Here is a 25,655-nt window from a genome sequence, read left to right on the forward strand (position 1 = left end):
AAAGTTGTAGCAAAAAAGGGTGACCAGAAATAGAAATAGAAAATAGAATACATCATAAACCTGAATTGGAGTCTAAATCTACAATCTGTGTTGATTAAATCTTGCCCCAAGACCATCTGCCAACAGCATTGAGGGAGAAAGAGATCACTCAAATCCGATGACCTTCCCTCAGGAGCAGTGAGTGAGAGATGACCATCGGCAGACGCCTTGTCCGGCAGCAGCGAGTGAGGGAGAGTGTGAGAGGTGATCATAGGCAGACACCTTGTCCAACAGCAGTGAGTGTGAGGCTGGGAGACGGCACTGAACACTCGTTTGCCTTTGCACCCGCTTCAATGATTTCAATCTACCTCGGCGCTTTAAACAGAGAGAGGTGAAGTCACTCATGGGCTCACGCCCCATCTCCTGCTTCCTGGCCTACATGCCACATACTTCAGTCACATTCTCGGAGATAGCTAAGTGCCAGATCACCCAATCGGCCCAAAATCACGCCGCCAGAATGTAGATTACAGGCTCTAACAGTAGCAGCCATATTGGAAATAAGAAGATGTAAAAAAAGTGAAAAGAATTGCTTTGTGGCCTGTCCTGAGGATATTGCCTTTGGTAGCGTTGTTCACTGCTGCCATCTTCTCCCAGTTTGCTCGACATCTTTTTGAAATTAAGAATAGTTTCGGTTTAAGTCTTTATGTTGAAGCTATGCCAAATGTTACGTGAATCTCCACAGTACCTCAGCTGCTCTTGGCAGCCATTTATTAATTTTATATCACACTTCATTCTGTGAAGAAACAGAAGCTGTGCCTCTCCTTGGCTTCCTACTTTGAAGGCCAAATATATATTCAGTTGATTTGCACTGCTCAACAAATGCTCATGTATTACAAGAGGGCCCACTTTATCCTCCCTGGGAAATTGTGTTACTATCAATGTCAGCTTTTATTACCATCTCTAATTGCCTCTGAGAAGGTAATAGTGAACCACTTTTACTTACATATTAATGGGATGAAGGTGTTGTTAAAATTGTGAATCTTGACAGTTTGGCTCTGTAGAGTGCTTTTCTGTTCAGATTCAGATGTCTTTCTCATATGTGCGTAGAAACAGGCAGTGAAATATGTCACTTGTGTCAACAGCCAATGCCGAGGGGACAGCCCACTAGTGTCGCCACACATTTCAGAGTCAACGTAGCACACCCACAAAGCTTGGCAGAACAACACAGAACGCAACAAGCAATGAAACAAAGACAGAAAGACAAACCACTTTTCTACTTCCCACACACACACAGGCAGTTCTCCAACTCCAGGACAGGCTTCTGGGCCTCCGGGATTCGGCCATTGGCCTTCAACTTCCAGATGTTTGATCAACCTTCAGGCCTCCATTTTCGGTACTGGCCACTGGACTAGCTGATAACGGGTCCGCAAATGCCAAGCTCAAACTCTCATGCATCCTGCTTGCAAGGACATCTGATTCCGGGACACTGAGCCACAGGCCTTCGAGCATGGAGCAGAGACCTGGGCTGCATATATCCTTTATCTCTTTGAATATGAAGCAGGGTCCTAGACTGCACATCCCTGTCCCTAAACTCTGTTTAGTGCTGTTGAAATTGGGAATCTCGGCAGTTTGGTTCTGCAGAGTACCTTACTAGGGGTTTTCTGAGGCAGATAAGTGCCTACCACAATTTTGTTAGGTCAGAACCACCAATCAGATGGACTAGAGAAACATCACATACCTTTACATACATTCAGTGGCCACTTAATTAGGTAATAAAGTTCCACTGCATATATGTTTGTCATCTTCTACTGCTGTAGTCCTTTCAATTCAAGGTGCAACATTTTGTGCATTCAGAGATGCTTATCTGCACACCACTGCTGTAACACACTGTTATGTGAGTTACCATCGCATTCCTGTCAGCTTGAACCAGTCTGACCATTCTCCTCTGACCTCTCTCATTAACATTTTTACCCACAGACCTGCTGCCCACCGGATTTTTTTTTGTTTCTCGCACCACTCTGCAAACTCCAGAGACTGTTGTGTGTGAAAATCCCAGGAGATTTAACTAGAGTTTAAACTAGAATTTTTGGGGGTGAGAACCGAACTGAAGAGTCTAGACAAGAGGCGGTTGGCTCACAAATGGAGCAGGCTTGGAGACAGTGTGTGAGGGAGGATAGGCAGGTGATAGAGAAGGGATGTGCTCAGACTGACGGTTTGAGATGTGTCTATTTTAATGCAAGGAGAATTGTGAACAAAGCAAATGAGCTTAGAGCATGGATCAGTACTTGGAGCTATGATGTGGTGACCATTACAGAGACTTGGATGGCTCTGGGACAGGAATGGTTACTTCAAGTGCCAGGTTTTAGATATTTCAGAAAGGACAGGGAGGGAGGAAAAGAGGTGGGGGTGTGGCACTGTTGATAAGAGGTAGTCATAGTCATAGTCATACTTTATTGATCCCGGGGGAAATTGGTTTTCGTTACAGTTGCACCATAAATAATAAATAGTAATAGAACCATAAATAGTTAAATAGTAATATGTAAATTATGCCAGTAAATTATGAAATAAGTCCAGGACCAGCCTATTGGCTCAGGGTGTCTGACCTTCCAAGGGAGGAGTTGTAAAGTTTGATGGCCACAGGCAGGAATGACTTCCTATGATGCTCTGTGCTGCATCTCGGTGGAATGAGTCTCTGGCTGAATGTACTCCTGTGCCCACCCATACATTATGTAGTGGGTGAGACATCAAAATGGCATGCAACTTAGACAGCATCCTCTTTTCAGACACCACCGTCAGAGAGTCCAGTTCCATCCCCACAATATCACTGGTCTTATGAATGAGTTTGTTGATTCTGTTGGTGTCTGCTACCCTCAGCCTGCTGCCCCAGCACACAACAGCAAACATGATCGCACTGGCCACCACAGACTCGTAGAACATCCTCAGCATCGTCTGGCAGATGTTAAAGGACCTCAGTCTCCTCAGGAAATAGAGACGGCTCTGACCCTTCTTGTAGACAGCCTCAGTGTTCTTTGATCAGTCCGGTTTATTGTCAATTCGTATCCCCAGGTATTTGTAATCGTCCATCATGTCCACACTGACCCCCTGGATGGAAACAGGGGTCACCGGTACCTTAGCTCTCCTCAGGTCTACCACTAACTCCTTAGTCTTTTTCACATTAAGCTGCAGATAATTCTGCTCACACCATGTGACCAAGTTTTCTACCGTAGCCCTGTACTCAGCCTCATCTCCCTTGCTGATGCAATAGTGTCACGGCTACAGAAAAGGTGGACATCATGGAGCAATTGTCTACTCTGTGGGTGGAGGTTAGGAACAGGAAGGGGTCAATAACTCGACTAGGTGTTTTTTATAGGCCACAAAATAGTAACAGGGATATTGAGGAGCAGATAGGGAAAGAGATCCTGGAAAGGTGTAATAATAAGAGTTCTCATGGTGGGAGATACTAATTTCCCAAATATTGATTGGCATCTCCCTAGAGTAAGAGGTTTAGATGAGGTGGAGTTTGTTATGTGTGTTCAGGAAGGTTTCTTGACACAATATGTAGATAAGCCTACAAGAGGAGAGACTGTACTTGATTTGGTATTGGGAAATGAACCTGATCAGGTGTCAGATCTCTCAGTGGGAGAGCATTTTTGAGATACTTATACTTTATTGTCGCCAAACAATTGGTACTAGAACGTACGATCATCACAGCGATATTTGATTCTGCGCTTCACACTCCCTGGATTACAAATATTAAATAATAAAAATATTTAAAATAGTTAAAATTAGTAAATATTAAAAATTTAAATTATAAATCATAAATAGAAAATGGAAAAATGGGAAGTAAGGTAGTGCAAAATTATGATAGTGATCATAATTCTATCTCCTTTACAATAGCATTGGAGAGAGGTAGGAACAGACAAATTAGAAAAGTGTTTAATTGGAGTAAGGGGAATTATGAGGCTATCAGGCAGGAAATTGGAAGCTTAAATTGGGAACAGATGTTCTCAGGGAAAAGTACGGAAGAAATGTAGCAAGTGTTCAGGGGATATTTGTGTGGAGTTCTGCATAAGTACATTCCAATGAGACAGGGAAGTTATGGTAGGGTACAGGAACCGTGGTGTACAAAGGCCGTATTAAATCTAGCCAAGAAGAAAAGAAAAGCTTACAAAAAGTTCAGAGAGCTCGGTAATTTTAGAGATCTAGAAGATTATAAGACTAACAGGTGGAGCTTATGAGTGAAATTAGGAGAGCCAGAAGTTATCACGAGTTACTGTTGTGCAACACATTGTAAAAGCAAACCAATCACCGTCGGTGGCGGGAATCGAAACAGGATCAATGATCGCTGATCGATTGCACAAACTATGCCAGTGTTACACTGCTAAGCCATTCCTATGTTACCTACAGGAGTGTGTTCCACTGAATCTCAGGACGTGTGTGGGGCAAGGGGCAGAGGAGTGCCGGGGCAGGGGTGGCCTGGGTGCAGACACACCCAGCTGGAGACACCAGGCAACTCCAAACAATTCGTCATTACAGAATGTCTCTTTGGTGTATCCCGCTCTCTCTCCCAACCATGATCCCCGTCTCCCTGCCCCCTTCCCACTTTCAATCCACAGTAGAGACCCATATCAGAAACAGGTTGATCATCACTCATGTGTCATGAAATTTATTTTATTTTGCGGCAGAGGTACTGTGCAATGTATAAAATGACTACAGTACTGTTCAGAGGTCTAAGGCACCCTGTATATATATTTACACAGTACTACACATAAGCTACAAGATACTGTATGTATTTGGGTTTGTAACAGCAGTAGGTGTATGATGGTGTGACAAAGCACACAAAAGCTAAATAGCAGTTTGTGGCTGATAGAGTTCACATATAAGGTGAATGTCAGGAATGTGTAGACCAGTGTGTTTGACTCCACTGATGGGTTGCTGAAGTGTGGGATTTCTTTGATGACCATGTTCCAAGAAGTGAAGTTGTCAGATTACTTCTGGAGCTGTAGTCATGTTTTTGATGCTTTGTTCCTTGTGTTCACCTCCCACTGTTGACACTTCTTCACTCCCCAGGAGGGATTGCTGGGCCCTCTGTGCTTATCAAACCACTCTCTTGATCAGTTTGCACCAACCAGCAAATCAGAAATTCAGGTTGAGTGCTAAATCTCTATCCTATTCTGTCATGGTGGGGTAGAACTAGTTTTTTTTTTATCAACAGGTCTCTGGTTCAAATCCAAGTGCCTTCTACCATGGATGGTTCTGTCTGTTTACGTGTTGGAGGCCAATGGTCCAGGTACAGTTCAATAGGAATGAGCAACTACTAGATGGCTGAAAGTCCTGTTTTGACACTGTAGTGCTTGATTTTATGCTTTATGCTTTGGCTCTTGGTAGGGTAACCCATGCCAAACAGTTCAGAGGGTAGAGTCCAGATGAGGAGTGGTCCACCAGTCCTCCAGGTTCAGAAGTTCAGCTCCGGACTGGCAACCCTGACGGGTAAAACAAACTTGTTACAGAAACAGCAATGAAGAATCCTTCTACACCTGAGTGCAATGGTATTCTCGAGTTTTCACCTGGGACTTGCATGACTGACAGTAGTGAAAAGAGAGAGGAAGCTACTGATACGATGAAGGAAGCCCTGAACACCACCAGCCATCGAGGACCTTCACTGTGGCCCTGAAACTCAATGGCGTAATGGCCAGTAACGCACACACTTGTTGAGATTTTTATAGGGGGGGCATGGCAGCATAGCGGTTAGCATAATGCTAGTACAACAGCAGCAACCGGGATTCAGAATCAAGTTTAATATCACCAGCATTTGCCGTGAAATTCATTGTTTTTGAGGTGGTAAGTAGATATAATAGTTGAATTTTAAGAAGTAGTGAGGTCGTGTTGATGGGATTAATTTCCATTCAGTAATCTGATGGCAGAGAGGAAGAAGCGGTTCCTGAATCATTGAGTGTGTGCCTTCAGGCTGCTGTACCTCCTTCCTGATGGTAGCAATGAGAAGAGGGCAAGTTCTGGGTGATGGGGCTTGTTAATGATGGATGCCACCTTTGTGATGCATTACTCCTTGCAGATGTCTTGGATACTATAGAGGCCAGTGCTCATGATGGAGCTGACTGAACTCAATTTTCTGCAGCTTCTCTCGATCCTGTGCTGTCACACCCACACCCTCACCCTCCCATCTCCATATCAGACAATGATACAGCCAGTCAGAATGCTCTCCACAGTACATCTGTGGAAATTCTGAATTCCCACCATGACTGTAAGGAGGCTATATATTCTCTCTGTGATCACGTGGATTTTCTCCGAGTGCTCCGGTTTCCTCCCACATTCCAAAGACGTACAGGTTTGTCCTTTAATTGGTCATATGGGTTTAACTGAACAGCATGAGCTCCCCAGGCCAGAAGGACCTGTACTTCCAAACAAAGCTTTCCAAACCTGTGGAATATTTCCCATTAGCATTCGGAAGCAACAAGCTCCCTTCTTTTAGGAAGAATAAGCATGGCAGTAATGAGCTAACATTCACATCGGCAAACAATAAACTGTGCAACTGAGGCTGCCTGGATGCTACAATCATGACGATCATGTGGGAGTACCTGCTTTATGAGAAATCTTTACCAGAACAAATTGGATTGTGTTTATCACTCATATTTCCAGCACTTCCCTGTTTCTCTTCTTTTTGTTGGTTATTTCACTCTTCATTCACATCATTTGACCTGGATTAGCAAATCCACAAATTTGCTAATCCAGTTACCAGTCTCCAATCTGAGAGGCAACCATCTACTACAACTCTCTGTCCTCTTACCCTCACACTACGAGTGGGTGTGGCAGGAATAATTTAGCTCTCTGCAATCCAATTATTATCAGAGAGTATCTGCCGAGTATATTTGACCATTTCTCCCTAAAAGTGAGAATTCACAGTCTGCTGGTGCATCAAATATTTTCCATATTTCTTTACAATGTAGGAGGAAGCCAAGAAAATCTAACTGCAGGAGGACCTAATGAGGGTGAACAGTATCTGTGAAGAAAAAGAGACCGTCAATATTTTGGGTCTAGATGCTGTATCAGGATGGATACTATACGTGGGCATTGGTAATGATAAATACAGTTCTGACCAATCTGGCAGACATCATGGCACTGAGGTGCTCAATACAGGGAATAGGAAACGTGTGAACTGGCCATGGAACAGCAGAGTCTGCAGGGGAAAATATATTCCCATGGGGGCACCTTAGTTCATATCTGTTTGCTGATTTGCTGCAAGATTTACTCTTTACCTTGTGCTTACTGAGGGCAGTTCATAGCTTGCTCCTGAGCACACCAACTTAGTTCGGTAACTATGGAGATCATTCCTGTATGTACAATGACATCTTTAGGTATGCAACTGACATAAGACAAATATCAGCTGTGCTAAAGGAAAGCATGCATGTCCATTTTTACTGTGCATGCAATGTGCTCTGGAAATGAATTGAAGGTCGTGGAATCAGGAATCAGGCACAACACGATTTCTACTGCTATGCTGTGAGGTATTTTATTTCAGCTGTTTTCTGTAAAAGCAGTGTCTTGCTGGTAAGAGTGTTTTGGCTTTGGCTAGAGATAAGGAGCCATGTTGTCCAACTTAGGAATGTTGTGTCAGCTGATCAAGATTTCTGGAAGAGCTTTCTGAAGGACAGTGGTCTGGTTTAGGATCTTTTGGTGGGAGCTGTGGAGCGGGGCACAAGGGAAGATGCCGCAAAATGCCGTTCGAAGCAGAGTCCCCATCGTAGGAAGTGCTTTGTGCAGATGAATAGATCCATGGAGGAAGCGCCAATACTCCTGAGAGAGCCAGTTCATCAAGATGATCTTTGAGGGAAGTTCAGGCTGAAGTTGGTGCTTTCACTCAGACCGTGGGTCCAGCGCGTGAGTAAAGCAATACACCTCCAACTTCTCCCAAAATGAGCTCCAATGTTTATGTGCACATTGGAGTGGTTTAACTGTAATGGACCCTTTTGCGTTTCTTTCTGTAACAGTAAATTTGGTAAATATATTTCTTTATAATTTTATGCTGGTGTACAATCAGTTAATTTTCTGGGGAATGATAACTTTGCATGGAGCAATATTTACATAGCATTCTGTACAATTAATGTTCCTTAATCAGAACATCCCAACATTCCTGTTTGGTTGAACCCCAAATCATACCATAAGACCATAAGATTTAGGAGCAGAAGGCGGCTATTTGGGCCATCGAGTCTGCTCCACCATTCAATCATGGGCTGATCCACTTCATCCAGTTATCCCCACTCTCCTGCTTTCACCCCATACCCTTTCACGCCCTGGCTAATCAAGAACCTATCTATCTCTGCCTTAAATACACCCAATGACTTGGCCTCCACAGCCACTCATGGCAACAAATTCCACAGATTTACCACCCTCTGACTAAAGTAATTTCTCCGCATCTCAGTTCTAAAAGGACGTCCTTCAATCCTGAAGTTGTGCCCTCTTGTTCTAGAATCCCCTACCATGGGAAATAACTTCGCCATATCTAATCTGTTCAGGCCTTTTAACATTTGGAATGTTTCTATGAGATCCCCCCTCATTCTCCTGAACTCCAGGGAATACAGCCCAAGAGCTGCCAGACGTTCCTCATATGGTAACCCTCTCATTCCTGGAATCATTCTCGTGAATCTTCTCTGAACCCTCTCCAATGTCAGTATATCCTTTCTAAAATAAGGAGCACAAAACAACAATTATTGTTTATGAAAGGTGGCCTTCCCACCGCTGAGTCACAGTGGTGTTCACAGAGTTAGCTAACCAGCCCAGTGAGACGTCACACACACAGTATTACTAAAGGATACAAGGAAGTCTCGATCACTGGGTAACACTTTGTTATAGAATGTCTCTGTTCCTTATGCTAGTATTATTGATGCTTTTTAATATAATGTTTATGATGATGAGATTCCACAAATCTAAAGTGAACACACTTCATGTACATGGTTCATCTCTGGAATCCCACTGAAAATTGTGACGTTTAACCCTTCTACATGAACCGAGTACAAATATGACCACAGTATCAGATTTGCTCTGGAAGTTGGTGCACACAAGCACACATGAGTCTTCCAACAAGTGTCTAAAATACAGTTAAATGGTATGCAAGCAGTAACATTTGCATCTCTGGGCAATCTAAATATTTCAGAGAAACTTGAATAGGTATGCTGGATTGGACTATATAATATTAACTTTCTTATTCTTATTTGTGTGTATATATATATTACTGTACAAATTTTTAGGCATATATATGGAGCTAGGGTGCCTAAAACTTTTGCACAGTACTGTAGTAATTTTGTGCATTGCACTGTACTGCTACCACAAAAAAAATACAAATTTCATGACATATATGAGTCATGATAAACCTCAATCTGATATGGGTCTCTATTGAGGACTGACAATGGGAAAGTGACAAGGAGAGAGGAATTCTGTTTGGGAAAAGGGGAAGGGAGAAATGAGGGACCAGGAAGCACCAGAGAGCCATTCTGTAATGGTCAATGAACCAATTGTTTGGAGTCAAATAACCTTGCCTGGTGTCTCAGAACTGGGTGTGACCGTAGCTACGCCGTGACACCGCCACCCCCCCCCCCCCCACTCCTGGCTCTCCTTCTCTGTTACCTGTGCCACACCTCTCTCATGGCACTCCACCCTCACTATTCCCAACGTCCTTTGCTCCTGCCAGATTTACTAACTCATTCTGTGCTCCACATGGATATATTCAGTACTGTGTAAAAGTCTTAGGCACCCTAGCTATATACAGTGTTTGTAAAAAGTATTCATGCCTCCTTGAAAATTCTCATGTTTTATTATTTTATGACGTTGAATCTCAGCGGATCTGATTCCGCTTTCTTGACACTAATCAACAGAAAAGACTTTTTCATGTCAAAGTGAAAACAAATTTCTACAAATTGGTCTAAATGTATTATAATTATTAAACTCAAAATAATTGATTGCATAATTACTCACCGCATTCGAGTCAGTATTTAGTAGATGCACCTTTGGCAGCAATTACAGCCTTGAGCCTGTGTGGATAGGTCTCTATCAGCTCTGCACATCTGGGCACTGCAATTTTTCCCCATTCTTCTTTAAAATACTGCACAATCTCTATCAGATTGCATGGGGATCATGAGCGAACAGCTCTTCTCAAGTCCAGCCACAAATTCTCAATTGGATTGAGGTCTGGACTCTGATTTGGCTACTCCAGGACATTAACTTTGTTGTTTTTAAGTCATTTCTGTGTAGTTTTGACTTTATGCTGGGGTCATTGTCTTGTTGGAAAATAAATCTTCTCCCAAGTAGCAGTTCTCTCCCGCAGGATGATGCTGCCACCACCACCATGCTTCATGGTAGGGATATTGTGTTTTTGATGATGTGCGGTGTTTGGCTTATGGCAAATATTATGTTTAGTCTGACGACCAAGAAGTTCAGTTTTGATTTCATCAGACCATAGAACCTTCTTTCAGCTGACTCCCACATGACTTCTGGCAAACTCTAGTTGAGATTTCATGTGAGGTTTTTTCAACAGTGGCTTTCTCTTTGCCACTCTCCCATAAAGCTGCAACTGGTGAAGCACCCGGGCAACAGTTGTTGTATACGCAGTCTCTCCCATCTCAGCCACTGAAGCTCACCCAGCTCACGTACATCTAGGGGAAAACAGCCTTTGGTCCTGCTAAACTGAGAAATCATGTTTGTGTGGATGCTGTGTAATGTACCGCCCGTTTACAAACCCACAACACAAAGTATCAGACAGTACACCATATGCAATTAAATGATTGAACTTTATGAATCTTAATCTGAATATAGTGTTAGTAATGAAACTAAAAGGAGCCCAATTCTAGGAAAAGTCAAAAGTGCATGTTGGAGCTCACTCATTCGCCATTCTTCCACCATCAATCTCCTCCGAGTGTCGCCGACCTTCGGGCCCTCAGATCCCAGTCCACTCCGTCTCGTAGTCTACCAGCTCTTTCCACACGCGTCTTCCCTCTTCATCTCTCCTCGACAAAGACCGCGAGAAAACTTCCTTCCAGATTCACAAGACAGAGCATCAATCTCTGATTGGCTAACATGCATACCACAGTCCTGTTATCTCCAGCCATAACCCAAACATTGCTGCTACAGAGAAACCGTTACCTCAACAGTGAACATTACAGAGAAGCCATTACATTAGTAGTGAATCCTTACAGCGTGTTACACTTGGCACTCCTCCAGAGTTGTCAAAGGTTTCTTGGTGGCCTCCCTCACTTGCACAGTCACTCAGTTTTTGAGGCCTGTTCTAGGCAAATTTATAGCTCTTTCCATATCTTGATAATTGACTTAACTGTACTCCAAAGGATGATCAGTGACTTGGAAATTTTCTTGTATCCATCTCCTGACTTGTGCTTTTCAATAACCTTTTCGTGGAGTTGCTTGGAGTGTTCTTTTTTGCTTCATGGTGTAGTTTTGTCAGGATACTGACTCACTAATAGTTGGAACTTCCAGATACAGGTGTATTTTTACCACAATCAATTGAAACACCTTGACTGCAGACAATAATTTCCATTTAACTAATTATGTGACTTCTAAAGCTACCTGGCTGCACCAGTGATGGTGTGTCATATTAAGGGGGTGAATGCTTATGCAATCTATTATTTTGTGCTTTATATCTGTAATTGACTTGTATCACTTCGTGGAGTTCTGTTTTCACTTTGACACGAAAGGGTCTTTTTCTGTTGATCAGTGTCAAAAAAGCCAATTTAAATTCACTGTGATTCAATGTTGCAAAACAAGAAAACATGAAAACTTCCAAGAGTGGTGAATACTTTTTATAGGCACTGAATGTGTGCTAAGATTATGCACAGCACTGTAATTACGTATGTAATTGTTCAGCAAGCTTTTTAGTGATCACAGTTGCTTTTGTACCTTCTTGGCTTCAGTGCAAGTATTGAATTACTTGAATGGGGGCTATTTTATAGATTAATTGAAGCAAATTGGTGTAAGGCCCAACCACGCCGGTTCGCTCTTTGTCTTTTTTCTCTTTCTGCTTTCCCCTTCTCCTCACTACTAGCCTCTGCTTTTGCTATTCCCTTTCCTCATTCCTCGGATCTTTTAGTACTTAATAAACACAGCCATGAGCAACAAATTTTATGCTCATCCTTGACTTCCGACGAACCTCGGATCAAAAACATCAGGATATAACAGGTACGTGGATGGGAGGGTTGCGGATGGCTACAGTCAGGGTGCAGTTAAATGGTACTAGGCAGATATAATAGATCAGCTTGAACTAGATGGGCTGAATGGCCTGTTTCTGTGCTGTCCTATGCTGTAACGCTAAAAATTGTACTGTATATGCACTTTGATCCCAAAAAGAGTCAGAATAGAAGAGATCACAGTGGCATCAGGAAAAAAAACATATATGCTGTGAAGTGTTGTGCTTTGAGTAAGCTGGTGACACAGCAATTTCTTTACTGCATTGATATTCCTGGGTTCAAATCCCACTGTGGCAGCTGTGGATTAGAAATTATGTTATTAATCCGGAGGCGGAGTTAAGATGGCGCTGAACGGCGGCTCCTTTGTTTGCACCTTCGGAAACAGCTCTATTTCCACCTTTAATATCTTTATTTTTCCCTTTCAGGGTTCTTTTGAAGACCCTGACCTGGAGTTACTCGTAGACTTTGGTTCTTTGCTGGAATGGGACCCGTTCTTGGGGTTTCATAAACAGCCGTTATTGTTCGGCATGCCAAGGGTTCGGCCTGAGAGCCCGGTTCAAATTTGAAAGCCTAAGACCTCGGGGCTCTGGAGGCGGGTGGGTTGTGTGTCAGTGTCACGGTAGGAGACTCGTGTGTCATCGGGGAGTCCAGAAAATCTTTCACTCTGGGCCAGAAGACCTGAGATCTTTGTGACCTTCAGGCGCAGAGGTCGTAAAAAGTGACAAAACGGACTTTTTAACATTGTAAACCAGGCAGTTGTTGTTATGTCTCCCACTCGCTGTGAAAATGGGGGCACCTCCCTCTCTATTAGGGAGAGAGAGAACCTGTGGTTTGTCGAATGCTGAATGAAATGAGATAGTCTTTGGGGTAACTGCAAGGTCTGTGTCTTTGCTATCGCCTAGCTCACACTTGTGCTCGGTAGCGAGTGTGTTTTTGGGGGATTGTTGCTTCCTGCCGCTTGTGCGCAGGAGGGGGGAGCTGGGGGGGGACTTTGGGGTTCTCATGTTTAACTGTTGTTCATTCTTTGGGGCACTTCTCTATTTCCGTGGATATTTGTGAAGAAAAAGCATTTCAGAATGTATATTGTATACATTTCTCTGACACTAAATTGGACCTTTGAGTAAATGAAAATATTGCCGTTATTAATGGTGAAGGGAGAGCTGTCAGACCGCGGCTAGAAACCCATCTGCTTCACTAATATTTTCAGGGTAAGCAGTCTGCTCTTCTTACCTGATCTGAATTATATGTAACCCCATACACCATTCTTAAGTGGCCAAGAAAACCATTCAATTTAAGGAGAATTGGGATAAGCAATAATGACAGGCCTTGCCAATGACGCCCAGGGCTCTGGAAAGCTTGCTTTTCCTTTTAATAATGGTAACTTTCTGAATCAATGCCATTCCTTAATTTAGAAGATATAGTTAATACAAACTTCTGAAGTTCATAGACTAGCTGAAAGTCAAAAGCTATTCTTGCTGAGTGCTGTTTCCAAAATCGATCTCTCGAGGAGTAGAAATCTGTCTTGGTTATTTACAGCAGAATGAATCCCACTGCGCAGCACAGAATTAGTGTATTCGGCTGTATTCAGCTTAATTGATCATTTTGAAAAGACTTGACTGATAACAAAATAGTTGATCAGCCTTTGCAAAATTGATCTGAGTATTTCCTTTCAATAAACTGCTTGGCAGGTTCGGAATTCTTCCACTGCAAGTGATGGTTTACGATCAATAGATTTCAATTAAATTTCTGTTGAAGCCAAGTTGTCTGCTTTGTGTATTTTAAGCATCAATTTTTCCTGTATGGTCTTCTATTGTTACACTTTGGATTAGACTTCCACTGCTTGCTGCATTTGATTGTGCCAAAAAAATTGCAACTTAGGCTATTTTCAATAAAGTTAAATGCAATGTAGCAGAAAGAGATTTTTTTAAGATGTATTGAGATGTAGCGCAGAGTAGGTCCTGTCAAACCCTCGAGCCATGCCACTCAGCAACTCCCAATTTAACCCTAACCTAATCACATGACCACTTCCACTGACCAATTAACCTACCCACCAGTACATCTTTGGACTGTGGGAGGAAACTGGAGCACCTAGAGGAAACTCATGCAGAAAGACAAACTCCTTACAGACAGCAGTGGGAATTGAACCCAGGCCAATGCAAATGTAAAGCATAGTTTAATGCGGCTCTGGATGTCGTTGTCAATGCCACTATCCTCAGAGAAAATGCTCCCCAGATATTTGAAAGATGGCACTACTGACAGCTTTTCATCACCAACAGTGAAGGCAGGTAGAGTGGGTGGGATACTGGTACTCCATTGGCAAACCACTTCTGTCTTGGTTGTATTGTCAGTCAGCCCCATCCTGCTGTACGCTCTCACCGCCACAGCAAGGACAGTCTGAAGATCCTCCGGAGTATGGGCCACAGAGCATACTGCAGCTCCAGGACCTACTCTCTATGGAGATTGGTAGTTGCGTGGAGCCTCCTGATGTCAAAGAGGTTGCCATCTAATCTGACGTCCAGTGCCACACTGCTGCTGTCTTCAATCTCGTTGTGGACAAGCTTGGTAACACACAAGAGGAAGACGTTAAGGAGCACTGGAACTAGCACACACACCTGCTTCACCCCTGAACAGGCATTAAACAGGCACCAGCTGTCTTTGGGAGACTTCGGCATAGAGTCTTTCAGAACAGGAGCCTTCATCCCTCCACAAAGGTCACCGTACACCAAGCAGTCTGTGTCATCACCCTCCTTTATAGCTGTGAAGCTTGGGTAACCTACAGCCGTCACATCAAGTCCTTGGAGCGCTTCCACATAAGCTGCCTCCAGTGCATCCTGGGAATTACCTGGTGTGAGTGGTTGCCTCACACTGAAATACTTGTAAAGACCAACTGCAGGAGTATTGAGGCCATGATCACCCAGCGTCAGCTGCAGTGGCTGGGGCATGTGATAAGGATACCCCCATGTCGGCTACCCCGCAGAGTGTTATACAGCCAGCTACATCATGGTCGATGCTCAGCTGGAGGGCCGAAGAAGTGCTATGAGGATCAGATGAAGAATGCTTTAAGGAAGTGCAGGATCAGACCCGAGGACCTGGAGGAGGTTGCTGCTGAGCGTACCACTTGGTTACAGCTGTATAGGGATGGGTTTTGTATTCTGGAGGTGGAAAGAACAACCAGAAGACGGCAGAAGAGAGCCAGGAGAAATGCAGCCATGGTTGCCACCACTACCACATATACATGTCCCACCTGCAATAGAGCTTGTGGGTCCAGGATAGGACTGTATAGTCATCAAAGATCTCACCGTTAAAGGAGTGGACGCTGTCATCTGATTTTGTTGGACAACAGAAGAGCGAGAGGGAGAAAGCATAGTGCTAACCACTACATTATCATTCTTCTCAATGGTGATTCTTAACTCACAATTTATTCTAAATTATTTACTTAATCCATTACTTTAAATTACTAATATTTTTATATTAATAGCATACACAGGCAAATGATGCAAAACCATTAACACAAGTGGTGTATTGAGGAAGCTAATCAATCTTCTGCCTGATTTATCACCTGATCATCAGCAAATGCCCTGAAGACCTTTAAAGTTATTAAACGAATGCAGCATGCACAAAATGCTGGAGGAACTCAGCAGGTCACAGGGGATCAAAAAGAGGAATAAAAAGTCAAGGATTCGGGCTAAGACCCTTCATGAGTGCAGTGATAGGTGTTGAGTGCCAGGTTAGGTTTCAGGGACAGGGATGTGGGGGAATTAGTGGAGAGGTTGTGTCTGTTCATCTGCTCCGTGTTTGAAGGCCAGCGGTGAGGGTGTGGTTGGATGTCGGCCGGCAACTGGTGAGTTCGTTCAGGGTCCCTTCATCAGCGAGAATTCAGTTTGAGGCGTGGAGTTTGAGGTTCTCCTTCATCATCGTCTGCGAGCCCTTGGTCAATACCAAAGATTGACGGCTGATTGGAGGTCCAAATCAAACCCCAAAAGTTGATCAGTGACCTGGATTGAAGTCCAAAATTTGATTGCAGGTCCAGATCGAAAGGTGAAGATTGATTAAAAGTCCAGAAGTCAAGGCCCCATTTCAGAGCCCAATTCTGTAAATTACCGCGCATCTGCTGTGGAAGTTGGGGCCCAGTGTCTGCAAATCCATGAATCCACTGGAGACTGAAGATGGCCTGTCCTAGCATTAGAGCACTGTGTACGCAAACAGTTTGGTAGGTGGGAGGGAGGGACGAAAGGGGTTGTTTTAGCTGGCGATGCTTTGTTGTTTGTTGTGTTCTGCGTTGTTCTGCAGAGCATTCTGAATATGCTATGGTGACACTGAAATGGGTGGAGACATTTGCAGGCTGACCCCAGCACAGCCTTGGTTGTGTTGGTTGTTAACACAAATGATGCATTTCACTGTATGTTTCAATGCGCAAATTCTAGACTTTTAAAAACTGTTAACATTTAGATGTTATTCAGAATGAGAATCAAGTTTAACATCGCTGACATATTTGTGAAATGTGTTGTTTTGCGACAGCAGTTTAGTGCAATACAAAAAATATTCTGATCATGTACAGTGGTCCCTCCATACAAGACAGTATTGTAACCAGGTAGAATGCTCTTCACTTAACTATTTAAATTTACAACTCTGACTTCCAGCTTAAAATTTTAACTTACGAATATTGCTGATTTTCTGAGTATGTATGGTATTCCTGGATTTTCCACACTGAGTTATTTACCCTTGAACTCCAGGCTTCCTTCTGCCTCCTCTCATTCCAAAAACTTTTCTCCACAATCTACTTATTTACATGTTTGCACAAAATGAAACTGCGCACAAATGAAGAACAATATTGTTACATGTTCTGTGATTCCTTCTGTCCTTTTGATTATTTTCTGTCAAACATTTCACCTATGGAGCCTATAAAAAGTATTCACCACCCTTGGAAGTTTTCATGTTTTATTGTTTTACAACATTGAATCGTTGTGGATTTAATTTGGATTTTTTGACATTGATCAACAGAAAAAGACTTTTGTGTCAAAGTGAAAATGGATCTCTACAAAGTGATCAAAATAATTACAAATATAAAACACAACTTGATTGAAAATGTATTCACCCCTTTAATATGACACACCAAATCATTACTTGTGCAGCCAATTGGTTTTGGAAGTCATATGATTAGTTAAATGGACATCACCTGCGTGCAGTCAAGGTGTTTCAATTGATTGTAGTAAAAATACAAATGTATCTGGAAGGTCCAACTGCTCGTGAATCAGTGTCCTGGCAAAAACTACACCATGAAGACAAACGAACACTCCAAGCAACTCTGGGGAAAGGATATTGAAAAGTACAAGTCAGGAGATGGAACAAAGAAGTTTTCCAAGTCACAGAGTATCCCTTGGAGTACAGTTAGGTCAATCATCAAGGAATGGAAGAATATGGCACAGCTGTAAATCTTTCTAGAGCAGGCCGTCCTTCTGCTCTAGAAAGATTTACAGCTGTGCCATATTCTTCCATTCCTTGATGATTGACCTAACTGTACTCCAAGGGATATTCTGTGACTTGGAAAATTCTGTACTCCAAGGGATATTCTGTGACTTGGACCATGCAAGAAGGGGACCTATGACACCTGTAGAGGAGTTATAAGCTTCAGTGGCTGAGATGGGAGAGACTTGTGCATACAACAAGTTTTGTCTGGATGCTTCACCAGTCACAGTTTATGGGAGAGTGGCAAAGAGAAAGCCACTGTTTTGAAAAAAAAAGAGTGAGCCAGAAGGCAAGTGGGAGACTCTTGAGTCACCTGGAAGAAGATTCTTTTGTCTGATGAAACCAAAATTGAGCTTTTTGGCCGTCAGACTAAACACTGTTTGGCTTAAGCCAAACACCGCACATCATCAGAAACATACCATCCCTACCATGAAACATGGTGGAGGCTGCATCATGCAGTGGGGATGTTTCACTGCAGCTTCACTGGAAGGCTTGTGAAGATGGAAGGTAAAATGAATGCAACAAAATGCAGGGAAATCCTGGAGGAAAGCCTGATGCAGTCTGCAAGAGAACTGTGACTTGGGAGAAGATTTGTTTTCCAGCAAGACAATGACCCCAAGCATAAAACCAAAGCTACACAGGAATGGCTTCTCAGCAACAAAGTTAATGTCCTGGAGTGGCCATGTCAGAGTCCAGACCTCAATCCAACTGAGAATTTGTGGCTGGACCTGAAAAGGGCTGTTCACTCACAATTCCCATGCAATCTGACAGAGCTTGAGCAGTTTTGTAAAGAAGAATGCAGAAAAATTGTGGTGTCCAGATGTGCAAAGCTGATAGAGACCGATCCACACAGACTCAACGCTGTTTGTAATGGCCACTGAGTGTATAATGCAGGAGATGATGAAAAATTTGATTAATTTACAATTAATGTCAATTAAGTTGTTAGCTATTTCTGTGCAATACTATAGAAACATCTTAAGCACATATACTCTATATATTAAAAGCTAGGGTGCATAAGAATTTGCATAGCACTATATTTGTCAATGTGAAGCAGAGAGCAAGTTTGTAAATCTGACAGGGGCAAAGGATTTTGGGAATGGCAAGGGTGGAGCACCACAGGAGTGGTGTGGGACAGGTAGCAAAGGAGTGTCAGGGGTGAGGGATGGTGCGGGTGCAGTCACACCCAGCCCTGAGACACCAGGCAAGGTCATTTGATTCCAAATAATTGTTTATTGATCATTACAGAATGTCTTTCTAGTGTTTCTACCCTTCCCCTCTCCCTGCCCCCTTCCCACTCTCAATCCTCAATCGAGACCCGTATCAGAATCAGGATTATTTTCACTCACATATGTCATGAAATTTGTTTTTTTTTGCAGTGGAAGTACAGTGCAATACATAAAATTTCTACAGTACTGAGTAAAAGTCTTGGGCTACGCGCGCACACACGCATGCACACACATCCTGGCTGTCTACATATATGCAATCTAGTGTGTAAGCTAGGGCATTACATTTATAGAGAGAAAGCTGTTGCCAATGTAGCAAGCTCCCCCTCTCCACACAATTCATGAATCTAAAGGAACAGCAGAGAACAATACAATTTGGCACCAGTGGTGTTGCAGGAGCTGGTGAGCTGTTAGTCAGCATTGATCTCAACGTAGGACTCCCTTAGGGACTCCAGCTCTGATTTTTTTCCTTATGGATTACTCCTGAAGGTTTCCCTATGAGTGTCTATAGCCATAAGGCAACGGTGGTTTGAGATTAGAGTTTTCCTTCTCTTAGATGAGATGCCAACCACAGCCAACGAGCCCCATCAAACCGAAGTGACTGATTTTAAAGTACCAGTAACCAGCTTTGCCCCTTCTCCTGTTAGTAAAGACAATTCAACTGAGCCTAGTAGCTAAGCCACATATGAAGGCCAGGAGCTGGACTTGGTTGTCAGAAGCTACTTGAGAAGCACGCCTTTGGGAGTGTTTAGTGGATAGTGGAGCTCATCCCCACTAAACCCACTCCCGGCTATATGACAACATTAAGGAAATAGATCCTCAGCAGAATTAAATATAACACCAAAAAAGCTTTCTTTCAAAGGGAAGTATCTTCCTCAACTCAAAACCTATAGATGTTACAAATAAAAAAAATATTGTTTGCCGGACCCTTCAACCTTGTTATCTCAATTTTACTTTCCGTAGGGACTGTTTGAAGTCCCAAATTTTTCCGACATTTTCTGTTTTAAATTGGTTTATTACTGCCACATGAACCGAGGTACAGTGAAAAATTTTGTTTTGCATGCCATCCCTATAGATCATTTCATTACAACCGTGCATTGTGGTAGCACAAGTTAAAACAATAACAGAGTGCAGAATGAAGTGCTACAGTACAGAGGAAGTGCAGTGCAGGTAGACACTAAGATGCAAGGTTGTAACGAGGTAGACTGAGAGATCAAGAATCCACCTTGTCACACGAGGGAAGCATTCGGTAGTCTGATAACAGTGCGGTAGAAGCTGCCCTTGCACCTGGTGGTACCGGCCCTCGGGAAGGTGAGTGGTTATTCAGCACCGCTCTCCCTCTCCCTGCTGCCAGAGGAATGTGCAGGAGACGTCGGTTCCACGCTGCAATATTTGATTGACACTGCTCGCGGCTGTGGACTCCACCAGCCATGTTACATGGTTTTTTGGTTTCTGGTTACACCTTTTTTTTTGCTATTCTGCGCAATTGGGATGCTTTGGTGTGGACTGCTTCTGTGGCCTGCAGTCAATGAACGACACAATGCTGGTCTGAAATAAACACTCTTAGAACATTGTGAGGACTCTGCCACTCGGTGTGTAATATTCTGTGTATTATACACTCACTTTTTGCCGTTTGCGTGACTTGTTCTTTTTCTTGCGCATGGGGAGTTCGGTGTTTTCTTTAAATGGGTTCTGTTGTGTTTTTCCTTGTCTTGTGACTGCCTGCAGGAGGACAAATTTCAGGGTTGTATGCTATATATGTACTTTGTACCTTTCTGTCTGATGGTAGTGGGAATAAGAGGGAACCGTCCAGGTGGATCTTTGATTACTTTGGCTGCTTTACCGAGGCAGGAAGAAGTGTAGACAGTCCATGAATGGAGGGTGGTTTCAGTGATGTGCTGAATTGTGTCCACAACTTTCTGCAGTTTCTTGCAGTCATAAGCACAGGGGTTGTTTTTCTTGACCTCAGCATTGTTACTATAAACAGGACACGTGCACAGCGTACCCTATACCTCCCCCCCCACCCTCCATTTACTGAAGATATTGACCACCTCTTTGTTTTTCTGACCTTGAGAGAAAGGTGGTTGCTGTGACACCATGCTACTAGGCTCCCTATCTCCTTGCTGTACTCTGACTCATCATTGTTTGAGATACAGCCCATTACGATGGTATTATCTGCAAACCCATAGATCAGGTGCACAGAATCTTTGCTTAATAGTATTGGTCCTTGGCGTAAGAAAGGTTGGGAACCCTGCTGGAGATGGAATTTGAGCAGAGACTGGCCATGCGATTATGAACATATGGGAAAGAGGAGGCTGATGTCCCAGCCTCTCAGTGTACCAGTGTTGAGGATAAATCGAGGCAAAGGCTTTTCTCCCTATCCTCATCCATTACAGTTTGGCCAGGAAGTGAGGGATCCACTTGCAAAGAGAGGTGTTGATTCCCAGGTCTGGGAATTTGGTGATAAGTTTTCTGAAGATTATAATATTGAAGGTGGAGCTGTAGTCAATAAACATAGGTGGCTTTCCTGTCCAGATGCTTCAGAGGTAAATGTGTGGCCAGGGAGATGGCGTCTGCCATGGAACTGTTACGGCAGTAGGTGAATGACAGTGAATCGGGGTTGTCTGGCAGGCTGGAGATGACATGAATGGCCCTTGTCAGAACCATCGGGTGATAGCTATGAAGATGTGTACAGTGCCTTTATTTTCTTAGGTACCAGAATGATAGCGGCGTAAAACCAGGGCAGAAACCACAGATTGAAGGAGGAGATTAAAAATGACTGCAAGTACTGACGCCAGCTGATCTGCTTGGGCACGTCTTCTAACTTACCCCTTGTAAAGGACTCCACTCCAGATCAGCAGACCACTGTCTCCTGCAACATCTCTAACTTCATCAAATCTGGAGAGCTCCCATCCAATGCCACCAAACTCATTGTCCCCTCTGCTTATGACTGCTTGCTTCTACCACCTACCCAAGATCCACAAACTGATTATCCACGTAGGCCCACTGTCTCTGCCTGCTCCTGCCCCACTGAAGTTGTGTCAGCATACCCCAACTCCATTCTGTACCTTCCCACCTTCACCCCTGGTTCAATCCCTTCCACCTACATCCTCAACACTTCACACTCTCTCAATCTCAACAAATTTCGATCACCTGGTCCTAATCATCTCATTTCCACCATGGATGCCCAGTCCCTATACACTTCTATACCCCATCAAGAAGGCCTTAAGGCTCTTTCTCGACAAAAGACCCAACCTGTTTCCCTTTCCACCCACCTCTACCTGGTAGAACTGGTCCTCACCCTCAACAATTTCTCTTTCACCTCCTCTCACTTTCTGCAAACTCAATGGGTAGACATGGGCACCCACGTGGGCCCCAGCTATGTCTGTCTTTTTGTTGACTACGTAGAACAGTCAATGCTCCAGGCCTTCCCTGGTAATGCTTTCCACTCTTTCTGTGCTACGTTGATGACTGGATTGGTGCTACGTCATGCACCCATACCGAGCACCTCAATTTCATCAATTTTGCTTCCAACTTCCTCTCTGCTATATTCACTTTGTGCATTTCTGACTCTTCTCTTTTATTTCTTGATCATCTCTGGAAACAAACTGTCCACTGAAATCTTTCATAAACCTATCAATTTCCACAGCTATCTTGACTATACCTCTTCTCATTCTATCTCCTGTAAAAATGCTATTCCCTTTTCTCAATTCTTTTGCTGTGCCAAATCTGTTCCCAAGTAAGGCTTTCCTTTCCAGGACATTAGAGATGCAATTTTTCTTCACCCAATGAGTGTCCATTCCTGCCCACATCAGCATCTCCTCCATTGCTCAGGCATCTGTGCTCACCCAATATTCCTGCCACCTTAACAGGGATAGAGTTCCCCTTGTCCTCACCTACCATCCCATGAGCCTCTGCATCCAGTACATCATTCTCATCAATTTCCACCATCTTCAACAGGACTCTACCACCAAACATATGTTTATCTCTCCCCCACTCTGTTTTCTGCAGAGATCACACCATCCGTGGTCCCCCTGTCCATCCGTCCATCCCTCCCCACTAATCCCTGTAAGCGACAGAATGCTACACCTGCCAATTTACCTCCTCCCTCACCTCCATTCAGTGCCCAAAACTGTCTTGTATGCGAGGCAACACTTCACCTGTGAATCTGCTGGGGTCATCTGTTGTATCCGGTGCTCCTGGTGTGGCTTTCTCTACATTGGTAAGTTGCGACAGAAACTGGGGTACTGCTTTGTTGAGCACCTTCAATCCGTCTACCAAAAGCAGAATTTTCCAGTGGCCAACCATTTAATTCCTATCCCCATTCTCATTCTTACTAGTCGGTCCATGGCCTCCTCTTCTGCCATGATGAGGCCACTTTCAGGGTGGAGGAGCAACACCTCATATTCGGTCTAGGTAGCCTCCAATCTGATGGCATGAACATTGATTCCCCTTTCCAGAAATGTTTTTCTCTTCTGCTTTCCCCTGCACCTTCCCTTTTCTTCTGATTCCTATTCAAGCCTCTTGCATATTCTCCTCACCACCTGCTCATGCCCTCCTCCTTTCTCCTGGGGCTGGTTCTCCTCTCCTATCAGATTCCTTCTTTCCAGTCTTTTATCTTTCCCACCCACCTGCCTTCACCTATCACCTTCTAGCTAGTCCTCCTTCCCCTCCCACAAAATCTTTTTATTCTGTTTTTTCTCCCCCTTTCTTTCCAGTCCTGATGAAGGTTCTTGGCCTGAACCATTTCCATAGATGCTGCCTGACCTGCAGAGTTTCTCCAGCAGTTTGTGTGTGTTGCTCTGCTTTGGATCTAGGGACACAGCTGGGCCAGAGGACTTTGCTTCAGATTTCCAGCATCTTTTTATTTAAAATTTTCATTCATTAGTAAAGTCACATCAGCATTTCTCCTCTTATTAAAAAGTCACACCTTTTCAAAGCAACTATGATGATCATCCTAAAGGGATAAATTAAGAGCTGGTGCCTTATTTATTAGGCCTTCCTGGCCCAATGAACCCACGCTACCCAATTACACACATTTTACGTACAAACCGGCGTATCTTTGGAATGTGTGAGGTTGATGTCTAGAGAATGTTGATATTAAGGGAGAGGAGGCATTAGAGTTGTTAAAATACATTACGGTGGATAACTGCCTGGGGCCTGGCAGAATATTCTACAGGCTGCTCCACGAGATGAGGGAAAAGATTGCTGAGCCTCTGGCAAGGATCTTTATGTCCCCGTTGTCCACGGGAATGGTACCGGTGGATTGGAGGGAGGCAAATGTTGTCCCCTTGTTCAAAAAAGGTAGTAGGGATAGTCCAGGTAATTATAGACCAGTGAGCCTTACATCTGTGGTGAGAAAGCTGTTGGAAAAGATTCTTAGAGATAGGATCTATAGGCATTTAGAGAATCATGGTCTGATCAGGGACAGTCAGCATGGCTTTGTGAAGGGCAGATCGTGTCTAACAAGCCTGATAGAGTTCTTAGAGGAGGTGACCAGGCATATAGATGAGGGTAGTGCAGTGGATGTGATCTATATGGATTTTAGTAAGGCATTTGACAAGGTTCCACATGGTAGGCTTATTCAGAAAGTCAGAAGGCATGCGATCCAGGGAAGTTTAGCCAGGTGGATTCAGAATTGGCTTGCTTGCAGGTCATGGTGGAGGGAGTACATTCAGATTGGAGGATTGTGACATGGTGTCCCACAAGGATCTGTTCTGGGACCTCTACTTTTCGTGATTTTTATTAACAACCTGGATGTGGGGGTAGAAGGATGGGTTGGCAAGTTTGCAGACGACGCAAGTTTGCAGACGACACAAAGATTGGTGGTGTTGTAGATAGTGTAGAGGATTGTGGAAGATTGCAGAGAGACATTGATAGGATGCAGAAGTGGGCTGAGAAGTGGAAGATGGAGTTCAACCCAGAGAAATATGAGGTGGTACACTTTGGAAGGACAAACTCCAAGGCAGAGTACAAAGTAAATGGCAGGATACTTGGTAGTTGTGGAGGAGCAAAGGGATCTGAGGGTACATGTGCACAGATCCCGGAAAGTTGCCTCACAGGTAGATAGGGTAGTTAAGAAAGCTTATGGATGTTAGCTTTCATAAGTCGAGGGATAGAGTTTGAGTGTCGTGATGTAATGATGCAGCTCTATAAAACTCTGGTTAGACCACATTTGGAGTACTGTGTCCAGTTCTGGTCACCTCACTATAGGAAGGATGTGGAAGCATTGGAAAGGATACGAGAAGATTTACCAGGATGCTGCCTGGTTTAGAGAGTATGCATTATTATCAGAGATTAAGGGAGCTAGGGGCTTTACTTTTTGGAGAGAAGGAGGATAAGAGGAGACATGATAGAGGTGCACAAGATAATAAGAGGAATAGATAGAGTGAATAGCTAGCGCCTCTTCCCCAGGGCACCACTGCTCAATACAAGAGGACATGGCTTTAAGGTAAGGGGTGGGAAGTTCAAGGGGGATATTAGAGGAAGGTTTTTTACTCAGAGAGTGGTTGGTGTGTGGAATGCACTACCTGAGTCAGTGGTGGAGGCAGATACACTCGTGAAGTTTAAGAGACTACTAGACAGGTACATGGAGAAATTTATGGTGGGGGCTTATATGGGAGGCAGGGTTTGAGGGTCGGCACAACATTGTGGCCGAAGGGCCTGTAATGTGCTGTACTATTCTATGTTCTATGAAACTGGAGCACCCAGAGGAATCCCAGCCTGTCATGTACACTACTGCACCACCCATACGTCATGATTCGATTACCATTCTCGATTC

Source organism: Mobula hypostoma, chromosome 3, assembly GCF_963921235.1.
Source record: "Mobula hypostoma chromosome 3, sMobHyp1.1, whole genome shotgun sequence".
Lineage (NCBI taxonomy): Eukaryota > Metazoa > Chordata > Chondrichthyes > Myliobatiformes > Myliobatidae > Mobula > Mobula hypostoma.